A 21,451-nucleotide genomic window follows, 5' to 3' on the forward strand; every position below is an offset into this window, starting at 1 on the left:
GATGAGATTCCTTTTGAAGCGACGTATCCTTAACCCATGCCGCTTTCGAGGCCTATCAAAGCGGAATGTAATAATTTGCGTGCGCGGAACAGCTGCATACATACGCGTCTAGCTACACCCGCCACGATATGCATAATATACTACAGACTCTCGTATGTATAGATATCATTGATATCACACAGGCCACCTATATATGCACGTCAACCCCTAAACACGTGATTAACCCCTTTACCTCATCGAGCATAGTAGCTAGCGACAAAAGATAAATCCACAAACCACTGTACTTACTTTCGCTTTCGTGCTAATCAACTGCGTATAACACGTTTAGATAGACGTTGAAAGGCGATAGTTTCAGCGCTAATAAAAATCTGAATATTTCAACAAATTCTAAATTAAACGGTCTAGTCTTCTCGCACAAACTTACGTTCGTCAAATTCGTAAACTGCAAACTCAAGTTTCGTCTGGAACGTAAATTCACACGCAGTATCCTCAACTTTCATCCGATTGTTACGTTAGTAAATAGTACAAGTGTTCTTGATTTGTGCATAAAGAAAGCAGGAACAAAGGGATGGAAAAAGCGCGGAATACGCTTGTTCGAGTGTAAAACTACTATGCCCCACCTACGGAGGATGCAAATACGGTCTCGTATAATTCAGCCGACGAAGAAGCGTCCAACGGTTTATGTGCACTTCTGCGAGGTTGGCAACAAATCGCGAGCAGACTCGCGTATTTTCCATGTAACGTGAAATTACTCTGCCAGCAAGTTGCACACTCCGGCCTCGATAGCGCTCGCTGCCCGCGTCCGACGATATTGCGAAACGCGAGTTACGCACGGAGCTTCTGTAAATCTCGACGTACAGGCCGATTAAAACGTAACAACGGGGCTCCTTGCGTTTGTGTGAGGAGACGTGTGACTCTAGCAAGTAAATGCCGAGATTTGTAGCTCATTCGTTTGCCAAAGGAAAACGAAGATACAAGTCTCAGAGTTTACACCCTTAATTGAAGTTTCGGCTGATTGTAACGAGAAGCAGTATCGTTATAATCGGTTATACATTTTTGGTATAACGAGATTAAATAGCCTCATAGCTTATAATTATAAATTATAGCGATACGTATGTACTTGGTCACGAGAGTATTTCAATATTCACTGTAGAAAACTTTTACGTGTATGTCGTGTTTGTTAGGTGAAACATTTGAAAATTTCATTAGCGTCGTTATGAGACAGAACTGTCGCGACTATAAATATTTTAAACATTTATAATTAGCGATCGAGTTTAAACACTTTTGTCATCTGTCGGAAATACGTACTTGTGTCAAATATTTTATAATTTTTATAGAAATGGCTGTCTCGTTACAGTGCTATTGAAAGCCATTGTAGATATAGTAGATGTAAGTGTGTCAATGACGAAGGATCGTCACAGAAGTAATGCAAATTCGTGGCACATGAGTGTTAGTCGAGATCCTATGAAACGTACGTAGTTAATATGCACGTGCCAAAGTGTGAACGTGCGACAGTCATTCACGGGAAACACCGTGTGTTGTGCATCGCGTACAACTTGTTTATAGGATGGTACGTGTACGTTACAGACTGTACTCAAGAACCTATTGCAAGGTTCGAATTACAAATTTTACAATTTTCTAAAATATTTTTATAATAATTCATGCGAAGCGTATATAAAATTTTATTCTACAATTCCAGATCTTTGGCCGGTAGTGCGTTAAAATCGTGTTTTTGACGCGACACCCTATATTTTATGTAGTTGTGGGAAATTTAAAAGTGCAAAAGTATCCAGAATATATATAATATGCAAAAATGCAAAAGGTTCTATTTATTTTCGATCATACATTTTCTAAAATATTTTTATAATAATTCATGCGAAGCGTATGTAAAATTTTGTTCTATAATTCCAGATCTTTGGCCGGTAGTGCGTTAAAATCGTGTCTTTGACGCGACACCCTATATTTTATGTAGTTGTGGGAAATTTGAAAGTGCAAAAGTATCCAGAATATATATAATATGCAAAAATGCAAAAGGTTCTGTTTATTTTAGATCATACATTTTCTAAAATATTTTTATAATAATTCATGCGAAGCGTATGTAAAATTTTGTTCTATAATTCCAGATCTTTGGCCGGTAGTGCGTTAAAATCGTATCTTTGACGCGACACCCTATATTTTATGTAGTTGTGGAAAATTTAGAAGTGCGAAAGTATCCAGAATATATATAATGTGCAAAAATGCAAAAGGTTCTATTTATTTTCGATCATACATTTTCTAAAATATTTTTATAATAATTCATGCGAAGCGTATGTAAAATTTTGTTCTATAATTCCAGATCTTTGGCCGGTAGTGCGTTAAAATCGTGTTTTTGACGCGACACCCTATATTTTATGTAGTTGTGGGAAATTTGTAAGTGCAAAAGTATCCAGAATATATATAATGTGCAAAAATGCAAAAGGTTCTATTTATTTTCGATCATACTCAAAAAAAGCATGAATTTGCATAAAGCATCCACAGTTTGTTGATACGTATATAATTCATCTACACGAGAGTCAATGTAGATTTATTTTACATCAAGGATGATTTATTTTCACTCTGAACTACATTAGCCAACCCAGCAGTTACTCAATTTACTAGACACTTCACCAACTCATTAAATCTACTCTATATATATGTATACGTTTTGGAATGTTTGGGCAGGTACCCGATACTTTAGTCCAGACTTTTCATTATAGCTGTACTTAAGTAATGAAAACTGGAAAATAGTTGTTTACGATTGAATCTGAGTATGTGTGCCTGAGATTAATAACAGTGGGCTTACGGGTAGCTAAACGTAGCCACGGTCACGGGAGGGACGTGTACCTAACAGAGGTATGGAGTAATTAAATAGCTCTCCTTAAAAACAAAGATTGACCCGAGGCTTACAGAGAGGTACGGAGAAGAGTATATAAGTGCAGTTCCACTTGGACTGAGATTCAGTCAGACAAGTTCTACTTGTACCGTGGACAACTACGTTGAGTCACATCCGAATCGTAGATCAGTAAGTTGAGTGCGACTTAGATTGTGGAAGAAATCGCATTCGTCATCCCGTTGACCGTGGATTCGTTATCGAGTCTAAGATCATTGCCATTTACATCTCAAATTTTTAATTACCACGGTTACTTGTCAAATTCTGTCACAATCATAATCGTACTAGTAAATATCTTCGCTCTTGCATGACAACAATGTCTAATCCGAAGAAAGATTCGTTACACATCCTTAACCCTAATGATAACCCGACATATAACTTCTTTTGTCTGATAACGATCAAATAACGTGTTAGTACAAATCCGTAACAAAAGAAGGACGAAATAGTAGATCAGCAGTTTGAAATAAATACGAAGAGGGTCATTTTCTTGCAGCGGAGCCAAGCTGACAAGTAAGGACGATAGCCAACAGCTCATAAGCTGCCGGGTTCGTCACTTCTTTGCTTCACACCATAGTCATTAACTTATAATATTACAGTTTTTATATTAACCTTCTCTGTCTTATAATTATATCATGTAATAAAGTCTTATCATTATTGCTATTACCATGTACAGCTCATAAACTGTGCAATACCTTATAAAGCGTGCTCTTAAATATATCATTCGCGACATGTTCGCCGTCACATTTTTTACGACACACTAATGAGCGGCGTCCAGATTCCAATTCTTTTTATAACTCGGGTCAGTATAATGAAAACAGGGTCAACGAGTTCCAAATGAGGACTTTAAACTATTTTAGAAATTGTAAAAAAAGAAAATAGTGGGAGGAAATATACAATTAAAAAAATATATATTAATATAAAAATAGACGAATAGTTCTCAGCACAGCAAAAAGAATTATGCAAAGAGTAAACCATTAAAGACCAACACCATGTTCGTGTAATATTTCATTTGCAAATTGTTTTTGGTCGATTGACTCGAATGAATTCAGCTTTCTAATATTAGAAAAAGAATTCCAAGAATTTTACTACATTTTTATCAGCACTTCCCCTTTCGTCAAGACAAATCAACCTGTGTTAACTGTTGGAATACAACGATATTACACGCATAGACATAAATACTCTTACATAGACACCCACACAGGCATTTGAACAGGACCTTACACAGGTCATACTCATTACTGTATAGAGAGTGGGGTTCAAAATATTTAAGGAATCGTGGGTCACTACCTACGTCTAGTCTGAGAGTAACTGGCCAACGATCAACAATTCTTGCATGCATTGTTAATTATATCACTCGCTTATATACATTTGGTTCTGTAGTTCTGTTTAATAAACATCACTGAATATTATTTTAACATAAACGTTGTGTCTTCCACAGATTATTAATCTTAACTTCAAGATTAAATTCTAACATTAACCAATTTCTACTTATGCACTAGCGACGAAATAACTCTTTGAAAACGGAATTATCGGTTGCAAAAAAGACAGCAAAGCAGACAGCAAGCAAACATTCAAAGAGACAATAACATGGTTACTCCCTCTCACGAAGCAATCACTCGACAGCAGAGAAGAACTATTCAGCCACTTTGACTTTCGTTCTTCGCTTTCTCCATTCACTTCACGCTTTTCAATTCACAATTTCGCAAGGTTGCAACGGTAGAGTCGAAGTGCACTCGAGTTCCAGCTGGTTAACGCGGCAAGCGGCTGACGAAAGACGCGACAACATGCCAATGCGTGTGGCGGAATCGCGAGCGCTGCACCGGAAACGTCGAATGGAACACAGGTCGCGTCGTTTGGACATGGGGAACGAAGCGGAAGTTCTTCCTACGGCACGACAGTCTCTTAGACGCGTGCACGCTACTTTCTAGAAAAGAGTAAACACCTGTACGCGTGGCTGGCAACAGCATCGAATTAGGGAGAGACGGTTCGACGATTGTTGCAGTTACCGTTTCACTGAGAATTCAGATTGACAGTGTCCCTTTTCGATCCTTAAACAGCATCTTTTCGCTGAAGGAGCTTTATGTTGTGTATGTCGGTGATTCGTCGTTAATGGTCGTGTACATATGAGCAAACTTTGATCTTGTAGAGCATTAGAAGTTCACTTCAAATTACTTTAATTTAAGAAATGCAATAACTCATACATATACAAGATAATAGAGCACGTGAACTTCCTTGAAATTATTCTACTGTGTTTGAAGAAGCTCCATTGTACAACTTCCTTGCTCATTAAACGTAGGAACTTTCTTCGTGCTATTTAACAGACACGGTTTAGTTTCCTCTTAGAATTCTAAGGTGTCCCGTTTGAAAAGTTTCGTCGCAAAGCTTTCAAATTTTGATTTAATTCGAAGGATTGCATCGTGCAATCTCGAAAATCGAAAGCTCGCAAAATCCTTCTGGGGTATTCGGAAAATAACTCACGAATATAACGATAACTATCGTCGTATTAAATGTTAAACATTTATGAGAAATTAAAAAATGCAAAAATGCGTAGAATGCGCATAATATGCAAAAGTATATAAAATATAAATTTATAATATTTGCCGGGTGAAAAAAATCTCTACCTAGATCTTATTCTTTTAGTAACGTTTGTAAAGATGTAGGCTTGCGCGAATATCTACGATCTAGTATTACAATAATAACTAAAATGATTTAATAAAAAATGAAACTCTATGTGCGAGGTCGAAGAATATCGTTTAGTTACAAGAATGAACAGGCGAAGTAACGATAAAGCATTTACACGTAGTCCAAAGAATTTCATAATGGAGCATAACATGGAGTATCGAGGGAAGTATGTGCATGAAAAATACCTGTGAAATCAGATTCTTTGTAGAAAGAGATAGGCACGCGAGACGTGCTCTGTTCGCAATATACGACGTACAAAGTATACTAGTGCACATCCTCTTTGAAACAGTATCATCGGTTGCTTCCTCATCTTCTGATATCAGAACGTTGTTCTTTTTATCTGCAGAAGTTATTTACTCCAATTCTTTTTTATTACATATATATTGGTAAGGATACGAGATATTCTTTTGGTTTATGACTAACTAAAGCTACAACTATTTCACACACACACACAATATTTTCAAGGGATAAGAGTATTCTATGTCGTTATATATGTATAGGTTATTATTTAAAAAACGGAAAATTTGATAAGGTTTATTTTTATCACGAGTCTTTCAATTTTAGTGCATAATTTTATGAACTTCGTACCAAGATGATAGCGTGGAGATTATGTGGCGATGTAGATAGTAAAATTTTCAAGAATATCGTCCAGCTTGGAAGTACCGTGCTTTGTGAGCGTCGATCCGGGGTGTAATTTTGGTTATCATAAACGGATGACGATCATAAAGCATCGACTGGTATCTGTGTCATCTTTAGATCCTTGATCAACCTGGCTTCTGCGATAGTATACTATTCTGTTAAAGGAAGATCGTTTGTTGAAGGATAATATTACTACATGTCTATCCTTTAATATTGAATGTGCAAAATATAATTATTCGTTGTTTGTACAGCGTTCATTTTAAGTAATATGGTATAAAAGAACGATACATATATAAAATTAAATATCTTTAATTAAATAATCTAATTTTCTATGAAAACTGTCGAGAGTGTGGGTTTCGTATATTCTTTTCGCATCACACTTTTAGTACGACCTTGTTACTTTGAAACATTTTGGACACGTGTCACGTCGCGTGTAGATACTCATTACTGTTGGTAAAAGTATAAGGTAGATGGCGTAACTGAAAATCTAATGAAATATTTTAATTATTCCATTCTAGTTTTCCAGAATTCCAAAATTTCAATCTCGGAAACAACGGCGCCTAAAATATTCCTCCATTTATATTCTCTAAAATTTCAATTTGATCTTCGAATTTTCTTATCGTAGAGGGCAATCTTCCAATTCTAATCCAATACTTTAATTAAAAGAATCGCTTTCTTCCAATTTCTTGTTCGATAGACTCTACCTTGAATTCTAGAAAAAATATTGCTTCGCGAAGTTGAAAATCACGTTTCGTTGCGAGAACGTGGAAATTCAAATTAACATATGACCAAAGGAGTCACGTACTGTGCTCTAAATCCGAGTCGAGTCCAAGCAAGAACTCGCGAACAACCTCGTACTTCACGCGTGCCACTTTAAGTCCCTACACGCCTGCAGAATTCACGACGGGGCTGCACGATTGCGTGACATGCACATATACGCAGCGGGTAAACGCTCGTGGCTGCGCTAATCCGATGGTTTCTTCCCGCTAAGTTCGAATCCTGCTGCGAACTCGTAATCTTAGCCCTACACGAGTTCCCAATACGCTTCCCGATGCAGTTTCCTTCTCAGCGCTGAGGTATCACGCTGTTTTCGCTTCTTTTCTTATTCCTACTCTGTTTTATCTCAGTCTTAATTTTACCCAAACTGCGATTCTTTAGAAACTCCGTGTTGTAATGGAAGATAACGCGAAACATAGCTTATATCGTATTTAGTATAACTTTGTATCTTTTTATTGGATGGCGAGGAGAGGGCGAATGAATTTTACCTGTTAGAGGAACTCTATCTATTATCAATGAAATATTTCGGATTATTTGTGACGCGATAAATGTTTTGATTCAAGATTGGTTTGCATTGAAGAGATTTTTGGTAGAAAGATAAAGTAGAACGTAGCTTACATTGGATTTTATATAACTTCGTACCTTCATTTTTAGTGGAGTAAGTTGCCGGATGTTAGGATACCACGAAGGAAGTTCTCAGAGTCTACGTACAGCTAGTAAAATATTTGTTATTATTTATGGCAGATGCATTTCGAAAGTGGTTGGTGGTTTTGACGTGCATCCAGAAGTATTTTGGTAGAAAGATAAGGTGGAATATAGCTGATATCGTATTTTATGTAACTCTGTATCCTTTTCTTTTACGATAAGGGTAGACTATGCAGGTGCGTGAACACTGTGAGCACATTGCGACGATTTTTTTGACGTTACTTGTAAAATACTTTTGATTATGAACGATACCGGGCACCGTGAACATTTTTGGGAAGTAATTAGTGGTTTTGATGTTAATCTACACGTAGTTGGACGTAGCACATATACTCCGTAGATATTGATGATAATAGTTGAAGTACCTACTAAGCTGAATCAGTGGCAGAACTGTAGACGCTGGTGCAACTAGAGAAGTACATGCATAATTTCAAAGTTGTTGCATTTGTGTATACAATATACATACACATATACGTTAGACGTGCATAGTGGATCTGAAATTTAGACTAGACTTTGGGATCCACTTTATTCGAGAATAATTTGATATTGTACTAATATTCTTAAAAAGTAACTATTAATAGTGGCACAAAAGCATGGTCTCTAGATATTTTTATAAAACATTAAAAACTTCCCGGTCTAAAAAGTTCTATCGAAACTTTATCAGTTTGACCAAACAGCAAACACCTCGTCACAGTAATCATACAATAGCCTGTTATCTAATTTATGTATGATAATATCATCACGATCAACCTAATAAATAAGGCAATTTTAGTTTTCTCTATAATTCAGCTCCAGAGTCAAGTAATAATCTTTAACTAAAATCCTGAACCTATCTGTTTCTTAATTAAACTTGGAAATCACAGATATCATCTCACCAGCATTTACCAATAGATTATCTAAGCATCGTTGCAATGGTTAAATATTCCATTCTTCCTTTCTCAATGATTTAAAGAAGAAATCGATCGATCAACTAATCTCATCCAGCTGAATCTGCTCATCGATCAACTCGCCCATCACCGCGCCTGACACTTATCAATACCCCATACAAATTCATCATCAACAACCAAACATCGCACCCCCTGTCCCTTCAGCCTGTCCAAAGAAATCGACCCATCGTAGCGATCACGCTGCAATAGAATGTTTATGTCTATAAATCTCGCCATCGGCCTGTATGACACTCGGTAACACGGCATATACAAATCTACCACCAATAATCAAACAACCACCCCCATACCTGTCTCTCTTTACCCAATTGAACCAAGTCCGTTTCTACATCCTCTCGACGAACCTCATCCCCTTCCGATTTCTATACGCTTCTGTATCGGCGCGAGTTAACCCGATGGATTCCGGCACGGTCGCACGGCGTGGCGCGTACGCGCGAGCATAAGCCGCGTTGTCGGCGAGGCGTACGGACGGACGTACGGACGGACGTCGGATCGATCCGGTGGCAGAGGGGTTGTGGAGGCGGAGGGGCAGTTGGCGCGTTCAAGGGGTGGGCTAGCACACACAGTAAGAGGAATGGAGGGAGTGGTGGTCTGGTGAAGAAGGACGGAGATCCTTGGAAGCGGTGCGCCGTCGCAACGGCAGGACCGTCGTCGTCGGGACCAGGCGAGAGCTTCGCCTGGTGGGGGTGAGACGAATGTTCCGTCTCGTTCCCACGAGCGTTTCCCCTCTGCAACCTAGCAGGTTGTGTTCTCGTGTCGCGTTGCACAGTCAGTTCATTCTTTCCTGTGTTTTCGCCCCTCTACTTTCAGCTGTTCAACCAAGTGTCTCTCTTTAGCTTAGATCTTAGGCTCGTCTCTCTTCCTCGTTGACCACCACCACCACCACGTCCATTTCCCCTACGCGCGATCCTCTTTGTCCCTCTCGCAGGTCGACCATCTCTTCGTATCCCTGTTCCTCGCCGATCTTCATCCCCGTCGCGCTCGCTAACCGTCGATCTCGGTTCGTTTCACGTGTCCCTGCTCCTCTCGCCACAGACAGACTCTTCCTATCTCTCTCGTCCACCCCCACTGACGAGGTCTCGCTCGCGCGCCGCTGGCAGCCCTGCAAAAACAAGCATACGGCAATCCCCAGTAGCACCCTGGTACACAGACCAGGCCAGAACGTCACACCGGGTGGCACTGGCAGCAGGTGTAACGTGGCCGTTATCCTCCGCGTCTCCACGTCACACACGGCCACGTCGTGTCACGTGCTAGCCAACCGTCACGCGACTCGTCGAATACACTTTCACCTGGACCACTCGATTTATCCCGAAATCGGCCACGATCACCGTTGTCCGTTCTCCATTCAGGATTCTTTGGATGGTCTAGCTCGGTTTTGCTTGGCTTGGTCTGACCTGGCTTCGCTTGAACTAAGATCGAATTGCCTGAGGCCTTGAGATACGTTCAAGATGTTTCTGTCTCTAAAATCTGTGGTTCCTTTCCAACCTTTGTGACACGATTGTGAAACGCGAACGAACGTGAATGAACGATCATCTTATGGATCGTTTGGCCAGTTGATACGCGAGTCTCGTGTATGAGAAACTCGTGACTGGTTGGTGGGACGTCCAAGCATTGTGGTTCCGAGTGATAGCAGTTGGTTTACGACGTGAGTTGCAGACGTGTTTGGTGGGACGATTTGTGAGGGATGTTTGATGATACTCGGGGGTCTGACTCGGGACTCCGTTTCGAGAAGTTGGCGAGGAACTGTAGGGAACGTTCGACGTCTATTGGGAACCATAGTATGTTATCAAAGACAAGAATATTTAATATTTATTGAATTATTCTCCGGTACCATAAGTAGCAGTACTGTATGTTCTTCTGTGAATGACTGATTTCTCCAGTGATTCCAGTCGACTAAATTATGTTTACCAAGAAATAACAACTATTAAACGCTGTAGATAAAAGGTAAGAAGACTCTCGTAAAAGAGACAATTATACATATACAAAAACAGAAGAGAAACTCAAGTTGCCATTGAATTTCGGCAACCATATCCATCGAAAATATTTAACAAGAGAACGTTGCAAGTGTAAAATAATAACTAAATAACTAACGAAAGTAGTTAAGAGAGGAATTGGTCAGACCTGAATACAAGCTTAAACGGTTTCCATCTTCCCTGAAAAGAAATCTCATCACCTGCGCGGTTAATCCCCCATAAAGTGTACACGTGTTTGAGGGAAATTGACGCATGTGGATAGAGCGACGATACATGGAGTAGTTTTCGAGTGATCGAGCCGATTGGATGATATTTTCGCGAGGTACGCAGGTCAGGGAAAATTAAGTGGCGGACGAACGTGCGGCGAGGTGTTGGTTTCAGTTGGTCGGCGGACGTCGCAAGCCACGGTTCTCGAAGAAAAAAAGGAACGAGAGATGTAGTGTGTGTAGGTGCGTGGTGGTGCAATTTGTTTACCCGGGGGCGTGTGTTGACGGGAAGTGGCGGTGTTTGTCACGTTTCCGGATGTGAATAGAAACGGGACCCTGTCTCGTTTTGGACAACAGATTATCGCGAGCATGAGGAACGGATACGTTCGACTGAGACGATCTGTTTGCGATACTCGATCGGTAAGATTCCTCTTTGCAGAGTTAATTTCTACTTTCATTGATGTTTTCGTGGTTAATTTGTCGTTACAGGTAATTGGAAAATTTTGTGTTTTATAATAATTTTGACTGTTGGTTCAAATATCGAATGTGAATCTTTTGACGGGTAGAGAAATTGTTAGAAATGTTGGAATTGTTACAGAATGAGATGTAGATTGAATATTAAAATGATAATTTACTATTTCAGACTGATGTTTCGTTGATTAATCTGTCATCGAAGGTATTTGAATAAGTTTGCTCTTCGTGATATTAATTTACGTTTGAAAAGAGTTGCACTTTTAAATGAAGGGAGAGAATGCTTAAGATCGAACCTTTAAATGATTTTCGTTCCTTGATTGGTTTAAATATCAGAAATGGATTTATCAATGAAAAAAGACATTTGTTGGAAATGTATTAAGCTGAATTTTTAAAAAAGCAATTTTAAATCATTTTATATAAATTAAGAGATAAATTAAAAACGAATTTGATATGAATCGAATTTCATAATTTTATAATATTTAACTTACACATCTAGTATCATCTATACAGGTGTATATATTCATAAATAAATTTGTAATTTTAAAATTTCTTTAATTTTAATATATTTCAGCTCTTGAAACAATCTTCTGTATCAATTATCCTATTATTATTATTACTATTCACGAGTATTTGATTTCTTAACAGAAATATATAACAGTAGAGATAGAAACCTTTCTTGAAATTCCATATCGCAAATTACATTTTCCGTTATCGAATTATTTAACCCACCCTCCATCCAGCAATACGAATCTCCAAAATTTTAATTATCTTTCGAGAATTGTAATTCAATCTAGTAATTTCCATCGTTGCTAACGATCGTGTTTCAATTTTGGAAATATCAAAATCTAACCTTCTCCACTGGTGTAAATAACTAAAACAATTTTAATTAATTTTAAACGATCTACTGCAAATAATTCACGGTAATTCTACGATGTATTAGCAATCGTAATTAATATGATTAAAACGTTGGTCCTTTCCCACCCAGTGAAAATTAATCATTTACAAAGTGCTGGTGCGACACGATTTGCTTGATTCGCTTCATTTATTTAAAATTAGTCGCATCAAAACTCCACCATATTACAAACAACTCTATGTCATTTCCAATTGCACCGATATTCATCAACGTGGATTCGCCGAAACACTCCAAGTTCCTGCGAATTTTACGGTTTTGCAGATATGTCGATGGGTCCACGATTATTTAAATACTAAAATCTGGTAAATCGACGTCCATTCCAATTTCAGTTTAGAACGATCCGAATAAAATATAAAATGCATATACCCAGCTGTGGAATAATCAAACAGTGAATTTTATATAAAACAGTAATTGGCCATTCTGTATAGTTGTTTCAGTTTATTTTTCGTATTTCCAAATAGTAATCGTTTTTGTTCTGTGCTGAATAAATCGTACGAAGGGTTGACTTTTTGCGATTAGAATTTCGTTGAACTATGTATAAAGGAATTGCAATCGATAACAGCTTTTTAACTTGGTTGGCAAATATAAATTGCCATAGACAAATTAGTTGCTTGATTGATAAATTCAGTTTAATTGGAATATCAATAAAATAATACAATCTATGGAGAATTTAAAAGTTTATTTATACTGGCTTTCTCCAAATTGTTTGGAATATTAAAATTTATGAATGATACCTGTTTAATGCATAAAATAAAGATATTAATTTATATTTTATTCCAAGAATCAGAAATAATTTCAAAAAGATGAAAGATTCAAGATAATAGCCGGTAATAACTATTAGGTCGCAACTTTTTCATACCTCCACATAATTATATTTAAATTAATGGAAATTAATATGCTTCCTTTGACAGATAAAGATGAAAGGATGATATTTAATTATATTTTAATGAAAATTCATTGCTACGAAATTTTTCTACAAACGAGATTCACGTATGTATATCTGAAATTAAATATGAATAAAAATAGCATGCATTCATACGTATGTACAGAAGAGTGCTCTTACAAATGTAATGAACTTTTCCTAGAAATTGCAAGTCAGCTACTTTTATTATTTCATTCTTTTCCTAATAACAAAACCCTTTTAAATTTAGATTCGTTTACATCTGAACATGATCACTAAAGGAAACATCGTTTATTCAAACTCTGATATTTTTATAAATTCGCGGAATTTTTACAAGAAATTATGCGTTGATCCTTTGTGTTGCTTCGTTGCTTCCCAACGGCGAAATTATTAATTGCGTCGTATGAGCAAGAAAATTAGAAAATATTGTCCATTCATGTGCTCACAGAAATACACTTTTATAAAATTACAAAGCCGTCCATTTCGCTATCTTATTAATATCCATAGTACGCTATGCTCTTCGTGGACACGAAAATGGAAATGACAAATTTTGATACGTTTATAACCACATGCATTTGCAAACAAAAATGTAGGAGCAGTTTTGTTTACCAGTCGAGTCGCTCCCAAAATCGGTGAATACTTTTCTACTCTCCTAATTTTCTCTTCAATTTCTATTGGCCTCGTAAGGAAGTTTCTTGAACGGGGTTGACTTTGTTCACGACTGATCAGCAGTGGGATGCTTCTTACCACGGTAACGATAAAGAAAGGTCATATTTCCCTATTATTCTTTCAACGTGAAGGAGTAACAGGTAGAAGTTGGGAAACTACGTCGATTCTAATCGAAGTCGAGTTTCTCGTTCAATTTGTATAGAGTGGTTTACGTGTGACAACGGGGATAGCAGAAATTCGTAGTTGTTTCTTGACAAAAATTGAATTTATAGACAAGAAAGAGATGTGTCGTAATAATAGTGTCACTTTTATTATTGTTGTTATTTCTGTATTTAGAGGTAGGATCGCAATAGCAATTATTTTATTCTTTGGATAAATCTATCACACCGTTTTGAGTCGAAAAACCTTTATTACTGTTGAGGTTATTAGACATGTGAACAGAGAAACGCGTGGATAAATTGTAAAGTAGAAAACATATTTTAATACAGAAGTAAGTACAAGTAGAAATATAATTTGAGCTGGTCCAGATCCGCACGCTAGCAGGTTACCCTATGACTGAAAGCCCCGTTGCCTGTCTACTGTTTATAGTCTGCCTTCGTCCCAGTCTTTTGTCTATACGCTGTCGATGGCTTCAGTGCTTGAGAAAACTAAAAAGACCAAATGTAGAGTTTTCTTAGAAGTGGTGACCACTTCAACAATATCACACAGTTAAAGATTACTGCTGAGGTTATTAGGTGTGTGAACAGAGGAACGCGTGGATAAATTGTAAAGTAGAAAACATATTTTAATACAGAAGTGTAAGTACAAGTAGAAATATAATTTGAGCTGATCCAGATCCGCATGCTAGTAGTGTTACCCTATGATTGAAAGCCCCGTCGCCTGACTACTGTCTATGGTCTGCCTTCGTTCCAGTCTTTTGTCTATACGCTGTCGATGGCTTCAGTGTTTGAGAAAACTAAACAGACCAGATGTAGAGTTTTCTTAGAAGTGGTGATCACTTCAACAATATCACACAGTTGAAGATTACTGCTGAGGTTATTAGGTGTGTGAACAGAGGAACGCGTGGATAAATTGTAAAGTAGAAAACATATTTTAATACAGAAGTGTAAGTACAAGTAGAAATATAATTTGAGCTGGTCCAGATCCGCACACTAGTAGTGTTACCCTATGATTGAAAGCCCCGTCGCCTGACTACTGTCTATAGTCTGCCTTCGTCCCAGTCTTTTGTCTATACGCTGTCGATGGCTTCAGTGCTTGAGAAAACTGAAAAGACCAGATGTAGAGTTTTCTTAGAGGCGGCAATTACACTTTCTTACATGGACTAGGGATAAAAAACAAAAGAATATTTTAAACCTATCGATTAAATCTATCGATTATATCTAGAACTATGTTCTAGTTACTATTTATCGTAATTAGTGCATCTGCATATGGATGGCGAACGCGAACTCACATTGTCATTTTCAACAATTATCTTTTATTCTTTTCTGTTTTTATCTTGCAATACTACACTTACATACTGGTGGACCGTCGTTGAATCGATCCGATCGGTCGATCGGAAAAACTGGCCGACTGGCTAAGTTCGTTCGTCTCTGAATACAAAATCCAGCAATTCAATTTCCGTGACTGCTTATCGATTGCATGTATCCGCCGTTTCGCTTTTATTCCGTTTAACGCTTGAACAGTGGCGTTCCTCGTCGCGCACGCTCTTTGAAATTATCGTGGCTTAGAGCGAGACTGGTCTTAATGAAACTGGTTGAGGATGTTTGTGATCGTGCGTGTCTCGCGAATCGAGAGAAATCGAGCTGTGCTTCCAGCTAGTATCGGTTTGATTTTCGCGAGATAATATGGGAACTCGATACAGCGAGTGATTTCGTTTATTATCACACTTCGTTTAATTCTTCAAGAACAAGATATACCGATACAACTTACGACAGCAAATCGTTTGTTTTCGAAACTACGACCACGTAACCCGCGTCGATATAAATGTAAAAAATTGAAAAATCAACGAACAGAAAATTCAACGAGCTTTCACCGCACCTAGATCCAGCTAAGAGCTTCTTAACACATTGCGTACGGTATTCTGCGCGCTCAACGCGCTCCCAGGGCCCGCATATTTTTCATCGGCACAGATCTATCGATGTACCGGCTATACTGACTGATTGTTTTTACATGCTTGGAATATCAACATTCAGTTTTTTCGCTAACCGTCTGTCACAAGAGTGTGCAAGGCTTCATTACTCTGGTAACATAACGAAAACATTTGTCTCTGGTTGCTCGAGTCACAGATTCAGTGGAAAAAACATAAAAACGAGATATCTCGTGACCCGGCCATAACGGTCGATTTGCTAAAAACGAGATATCTCTTGACCCGTACGTAACGTGTTAATACGCAAATAAAATTTCTCCAATCGTCTAAAACCGTATTATCAACGTGAAAAATTGATCCTGCCTCCGTCTCTCGTTTTCGGCAAAAAATCCCAGGAAAAGTTCGGTTCTGCTTGTCTCGAAACAAGATTTCGAGAGCCGACAGACCGAGGCAGCGGTGGCTGGCAGGTGTCATCGATCGACAAAGGGAAAGTTCAACGAGCTGCAGCGTGAAGTTCGCGGCCAATTTCCCGGCGATCCCGGGCTCACGAGCGAGCTGCGATCTTGCCGTGGCTCGAACACGAAGCTGATATCGCTGCCACCAGTCAGCTTTTCATTATCGTCGCACAGACGTCAACTGCTTCACTATGGGATCGAGTGTTCCCTAATTAAGCCGGCCGGATACCGCACTCTTCTTCGTTCCATGTCAACCGCGAGCTTGCCACGTGGCTGCTCGCTCGTTGAACAAACGTCGTCGTTTAACCTCGTGGGAAACCAGCCTTTTCGTCGCCGAAGAATCCTATTTTCTTTATGCAAACATCGCTGTCATGTGTCTTCAGAGACACGTTGCGTCTTACACGTCAGATTATTCGATATTTTCTTGGATTTTTAGCGAAGGATACAGGCGATTACTAGATCGCGGATTTTTCTGCAAATTCATATTTCTGAGAAAATAATTAGAAAGCTCGGACCCGGGCTGTGATTAGTTTCATCCTATCAAATATTATAGCAGTCGTTGTATTTTGAATATTTTATACATTTCTGTGTATTGCATTCTGCGTATTCTACGAATTTTTTGTCGTTAAAATATGCACAAAAATCCGCGGTTCAATGATTACGGACCTTCTTAAACAATAATTTAGTAACTGATGGTACTAGAGTATTGATAAATGGTAAGTTGTGAATCGTAAATACGAACACTTTTCGGAATTTTACAATTTTGTAATTTGTAATTGAAAATCGGTGGAGTGTACAAAGTGGAACATTGTAAACTAATGATATTACATGGAATTAAATTGTACACGTTCGGTTGATAAATTTCTGAACAAAGTTTAAAGTTTAATTCGACACGGGTGAAACAGACTATCGTGCACTTACTCGTGTGCAATTGTACATCGATTTATATATATTCACGCGCTTGATCCGTGCATACGTTATACCGATTAAACGGAGAATAATAAACCGTGGATACGTGATCTAATTACCATAATTGTCGATTTGATTATGCCGAATAAAGATTTATTGTGTACGAATTAGTTCCTATGTACGAGACAGTATAAATTAGTGAATTAATTATGTAGATAAACCCGAATCGTTGTTGTTTTTCATTAAAACACATCAATTTCGTTTTAGCTCCATCTACGTTCTCCTGGCGTCCAGGAAAATTATCCGTTTGCTCATTCCAAGTATTGAAAAGAGCTATTAAAATTATAACAAATCAGAATTTCTTTATTCCCTGTAAGTAACTCGAGTCATATAATTTAAGGGTTGGCTTTCGTAGGATTAAATATTTTAATTGAATTAGTCTCCATTCGAGATACAAGTTTTAAATAGATATTTTACTTATTTCTTTTTAAAGAAGATTTTCTGTAAAGAACGCCTACAATGTCACTCATAATTAATATCCATTTATAATTAAAATACACGGACAAATCGTAAAAGTTTTAAGATAAGATTCTAAGATTTAAATCTATGATTTGAATAAACTCCAAACTGTTTCACCCTAATAACTGACAAATTATCTAATATAGGCAAATTATAAAATTATAAAATTACACAAATTTTTAGGTATTTCACTAAAATAATAGGGAAATTAAAATATGTTTTCCAGCGATACTCCGTCTCGACATTATATAAGAAATATCCATAAGCGGTGGCAATGATTTACGAAAATTCGATAAAGAATCCGGCCAATTGCACCGCAACGCGTTACGTAAAATTTCCAAGCATCGCAATTTATTCGTACGTCTCACTTTCGCCCACCTCTGCCTTCAAAATTCCACAAATCCCCAACCACGGTCAAACGTTGCCGGAGAAGACCAAAGAACATCCCATTTACTCGACGGAATCACAGAACTCGTTTACCTCGCTGTATCCACGAAACGTCTCCGCGAAATGTAGCAGGTGTCGCCGAGAGGCGGAAAAACGAGTCCGTCTCTTGTATCCGGGCCTGTTCTCCTCGTGATCAAAATGGATATGGACGTGGAAAAACGGCGTCGAGACGCTTGGACCGTTCGTACCGGGAAACATCAGGTGCGGAGTTTATGTAAGATAATTTCCACGAGACGAACATTCGTCAGTGTCGCACAACGGAAGAAGAAGCTTTATAATAGGTTTTCGATTCGAGAAATTCGACGAATTTCAACGACAAAGATATCCTTGAAATATGAGCAGAATTAGAAACTTGAACGATGTGCGAGGGTTGCGTAAAATATTATGCTAGAAGTGTTCCTTTCTGGCATTTTTAATTTCTTTTTTATTACATTTCTTTACTTACCGTCTTAATTCTTTGTTTCTTTCGATGCTTTATTTGGTGTTCTTGTTGGAATTCGATGTTCTTTCTTGAAGTTTCTAGGTGGTTAAATTCTTGTTGAGAAAAATGATCGTGGAAAGTCTTAAGAATTCTTTGATTCGTGTCTCCTCTTAAATTTTATTTTTGGTAATTTGCGACAATACAGCGAAGAAGATACTGTCCTCTATTCTTCCACAAAAATTTGTCTAGCATGCATAAGCAGTTAGAAATTACGTAGACTTTGGGAGTCTACTACTCCGATCATAAGATATTTTCAATTACTTCGTCGTTTTGTTCGTTTATTCCAAAACATTTTCTTCCAGGAAGCTTCATATTCTCTGGTCTGTTGTTTCATAGAACTACCCTTCTTTCGTCCATATCCTTTGTTTGGCGATATTTCTGCCCCAACAGAAATTAGCAGATTTGATTTTTACAGGTAGTTCATTAAAAATCCGATCGTAAAATTTCTTTTATTTTCTGGATACTAAATTACGAATAATAAATTTTTCATTAAAATTTTTAAGAACAACTTGGGTCGAACTAACAAAAATTGTAATTAATTTCATTAAAATTGACTTGATTCTAAACTCGACAGATTTCGACCAAAAACGAACCCTCGATCACGCGTCTAATCTACTTTTCACCCCTGTCACAGTCTAAAATACTCCGACCATTTAATTTCCACGCCATTAAAACTTCATTATTATTAAAACGTTGAAAACACAGGACTCGATCGTTCAGCATATTCAAACCTGTTCTCAAACCTTTTTTCCCCCTGTGCGTAGCACGCTGCTTTGGTCAACGTTCGACAAAGGGGGAGAAAAATGGGGATTACAAATTGCAGCGATCTCTGACTATAGGTTCGCCGCGTTCCCAGAAATGGAAGGGAAATTGATTTTTTATCGCTGACTGAATAACTGCGTTTCCACGGAATCCTGGTGTTGTCGGTTTTGCGAAATAGAGAATAGGTATTGTTGCCTTTTTCCAGAGGGTGTGAACCGCTGGGGTACTGGGGTGTGTCGGGGGAAATTGCGTTAGGGAATATTTTAAAGCCACCAAGGCTATTACACCAAGACCTATCGCGATGAAATATTTACGATTTTCTATACCGACTTAATTTCAAAACGTTGAGTCACTTTTCTCTGTAGATTGTTTCTTATTCGTACATAGATTATATTTGATTTATCATTCTCTTTCGTTTATTCTCACAGATTAATCGCAATTGATTATTATTTGTCGTTATTTTTATATTACAGTTTTGTCATCTCGTTCATTTTCATTCTACCCCTCTTCGCTGTAAAGATTAATTATTAATTAAAGGACTTGTTTGAATAATTAATGAACTACCTGTAAAAATCAAATCTGCTAATTTCTGTTGGGGCAGAAATATCGTAGTTCTATGAAACAACAGACCAGAGAATATGAAGCTTCCTGGAAGAAAATGTTTTGGAATAAACGAACAAAACGACGAAGTAATTGAAAATATCTTCGCTCCAACACGGCCGATCAGCAAAATCCTCCTCTTAAAATACAAAATCGAGGGAAATGAAATTTCTCGTGCGAACATTGGCACGCGTCAATACGACAGAGTATGGACGATGGACGGAAAATCCTTTCAAGATTCAAATTTAATCCAGAATTCTCGGTAATCACGAAAAATGAATTAAAACGTATTTTTCGAGTGCGCTCTAATCCCCGAAGAAAATCCTGTCGTGCAATAAATATCGTCGGGACAGTTCGAAATCGACGTCTCGACAGGCGGCCCTTGACCGCTCGTTAAACGAATTTTTTGCGCGTTTTTCGTAGTCTCAATTAAGGGAGGCAGTTCCACGTGATAGCCACGCTTTATCTCGCGTTCCTTCGACCAGAGGAAACCACGAGCAAAAGCTCGGAAAGACGCGTTTAACCGCGCGGACTTTAGCTGCGAGTAGGATTTTCCTGGCTTAACAACGTGACTCGGTTAGTTGCTTCGCTGCACTCTGTCCAGCTAGTTAAACGAGCTACACCTTTGTCTTAACGCAAAGATATATTTATTTAGACGTACGAGTGAAATTAGTCGATCTCCTCCGTTCTTCCCTTCCGAATTTCTAGAATTTTTTTTAATCTGTTTCTTTAGAATCTTTTTTTTTAATTGCAATGGAGAAAATTGTGATGGTTTTTGATATTTTAATACGGTCTGAGGTGTGACAAGAATAATTTCATTAATATCACAATTTAATGGTTAGAGACTTTATTTATTGTAATGGGAACTATATTCGTAGAATTTGGATACAAGGTGATTTTTTTTTTTTTTTTTTTTTTTTTAGATAGGAAGAAGTATTTTGTAATTCGTAAAATTACATTTCGTAACACTACGCTCTTTGCCTTTGAATCTTCCAAATCTCGTTTCTGTAACTGCATACTCTGTAGCTGTAACATCTATAACTTTGAACTCGAAGGCTTTAAATTTCATAACCTGAACCTTATAATTCTGGTCCTGCGAGTATAGCTCTATAACTTTTAACCCTATAACCCTAAACTCCGTAACTGTAAACCCTATAACCCTAAACGCTGTAACTTGTAACCCTATAATCCTAACTCTGTAACTCGGAATCCTGTAACCTATGAACTTTCAAATTCCAGGTCGTGAATTTACAATCAGAAACTTTTGAACCCAATAAATACAACATACGATACCCTTTGTACCGCTTAAAAAATTCGTGAAATAGTTTTGAAGATAATATCAATTTTCTTATCATCAATGAAAATAGTTCTCTCGAGAAAAAAGGAGAAGAAGAAAAAAAAAAC

The 21,451-nt window shown here is 37.8% G+C and overlaps 1 protein-coding gene across 6 annotated transcripts in view; it reads left to right on the plus strand.

The window, feature by feature from the left end:
• Positions 1–21,451, plus strand: part of LOC132906223 (neuroligin-4, Y-linked-like) — a 374,014-nt gene that overhangs the window by 120,855 nt on the left and 231,708 nt on the right. For 5 of the 6 annotated variants that reach the window (XM_060958209.1, XM_060958210.1, XM_060958214.1 and 2 more), the window contains exon 1: positions 10,745–11,251. The exons of the other annotated variant lie outside the window; for it this stretch is intronic. The gene's annotated coding sequence lies outside the window, so the exon portion shown is untranslated. Of the gene's footprint in view, positions 1–10,744; positions 11,252–21,451 lie in introns of those variants that run through there. 6 annotated transcript variants of the gene reach the window in all.

This window comes from Bombus pascuorum, chromosome 4, assembly GCF_905332965.1.
Source record: "Bombus pascuorum chromosome 4, iyBomPasc1.1, whole genome shotgun sequence".
NCBI lineage: Eukaryota > Metazoa > Arthropoda > Insecta > Hymenoptera > Apidae > Bombus > Bombus pascuorum.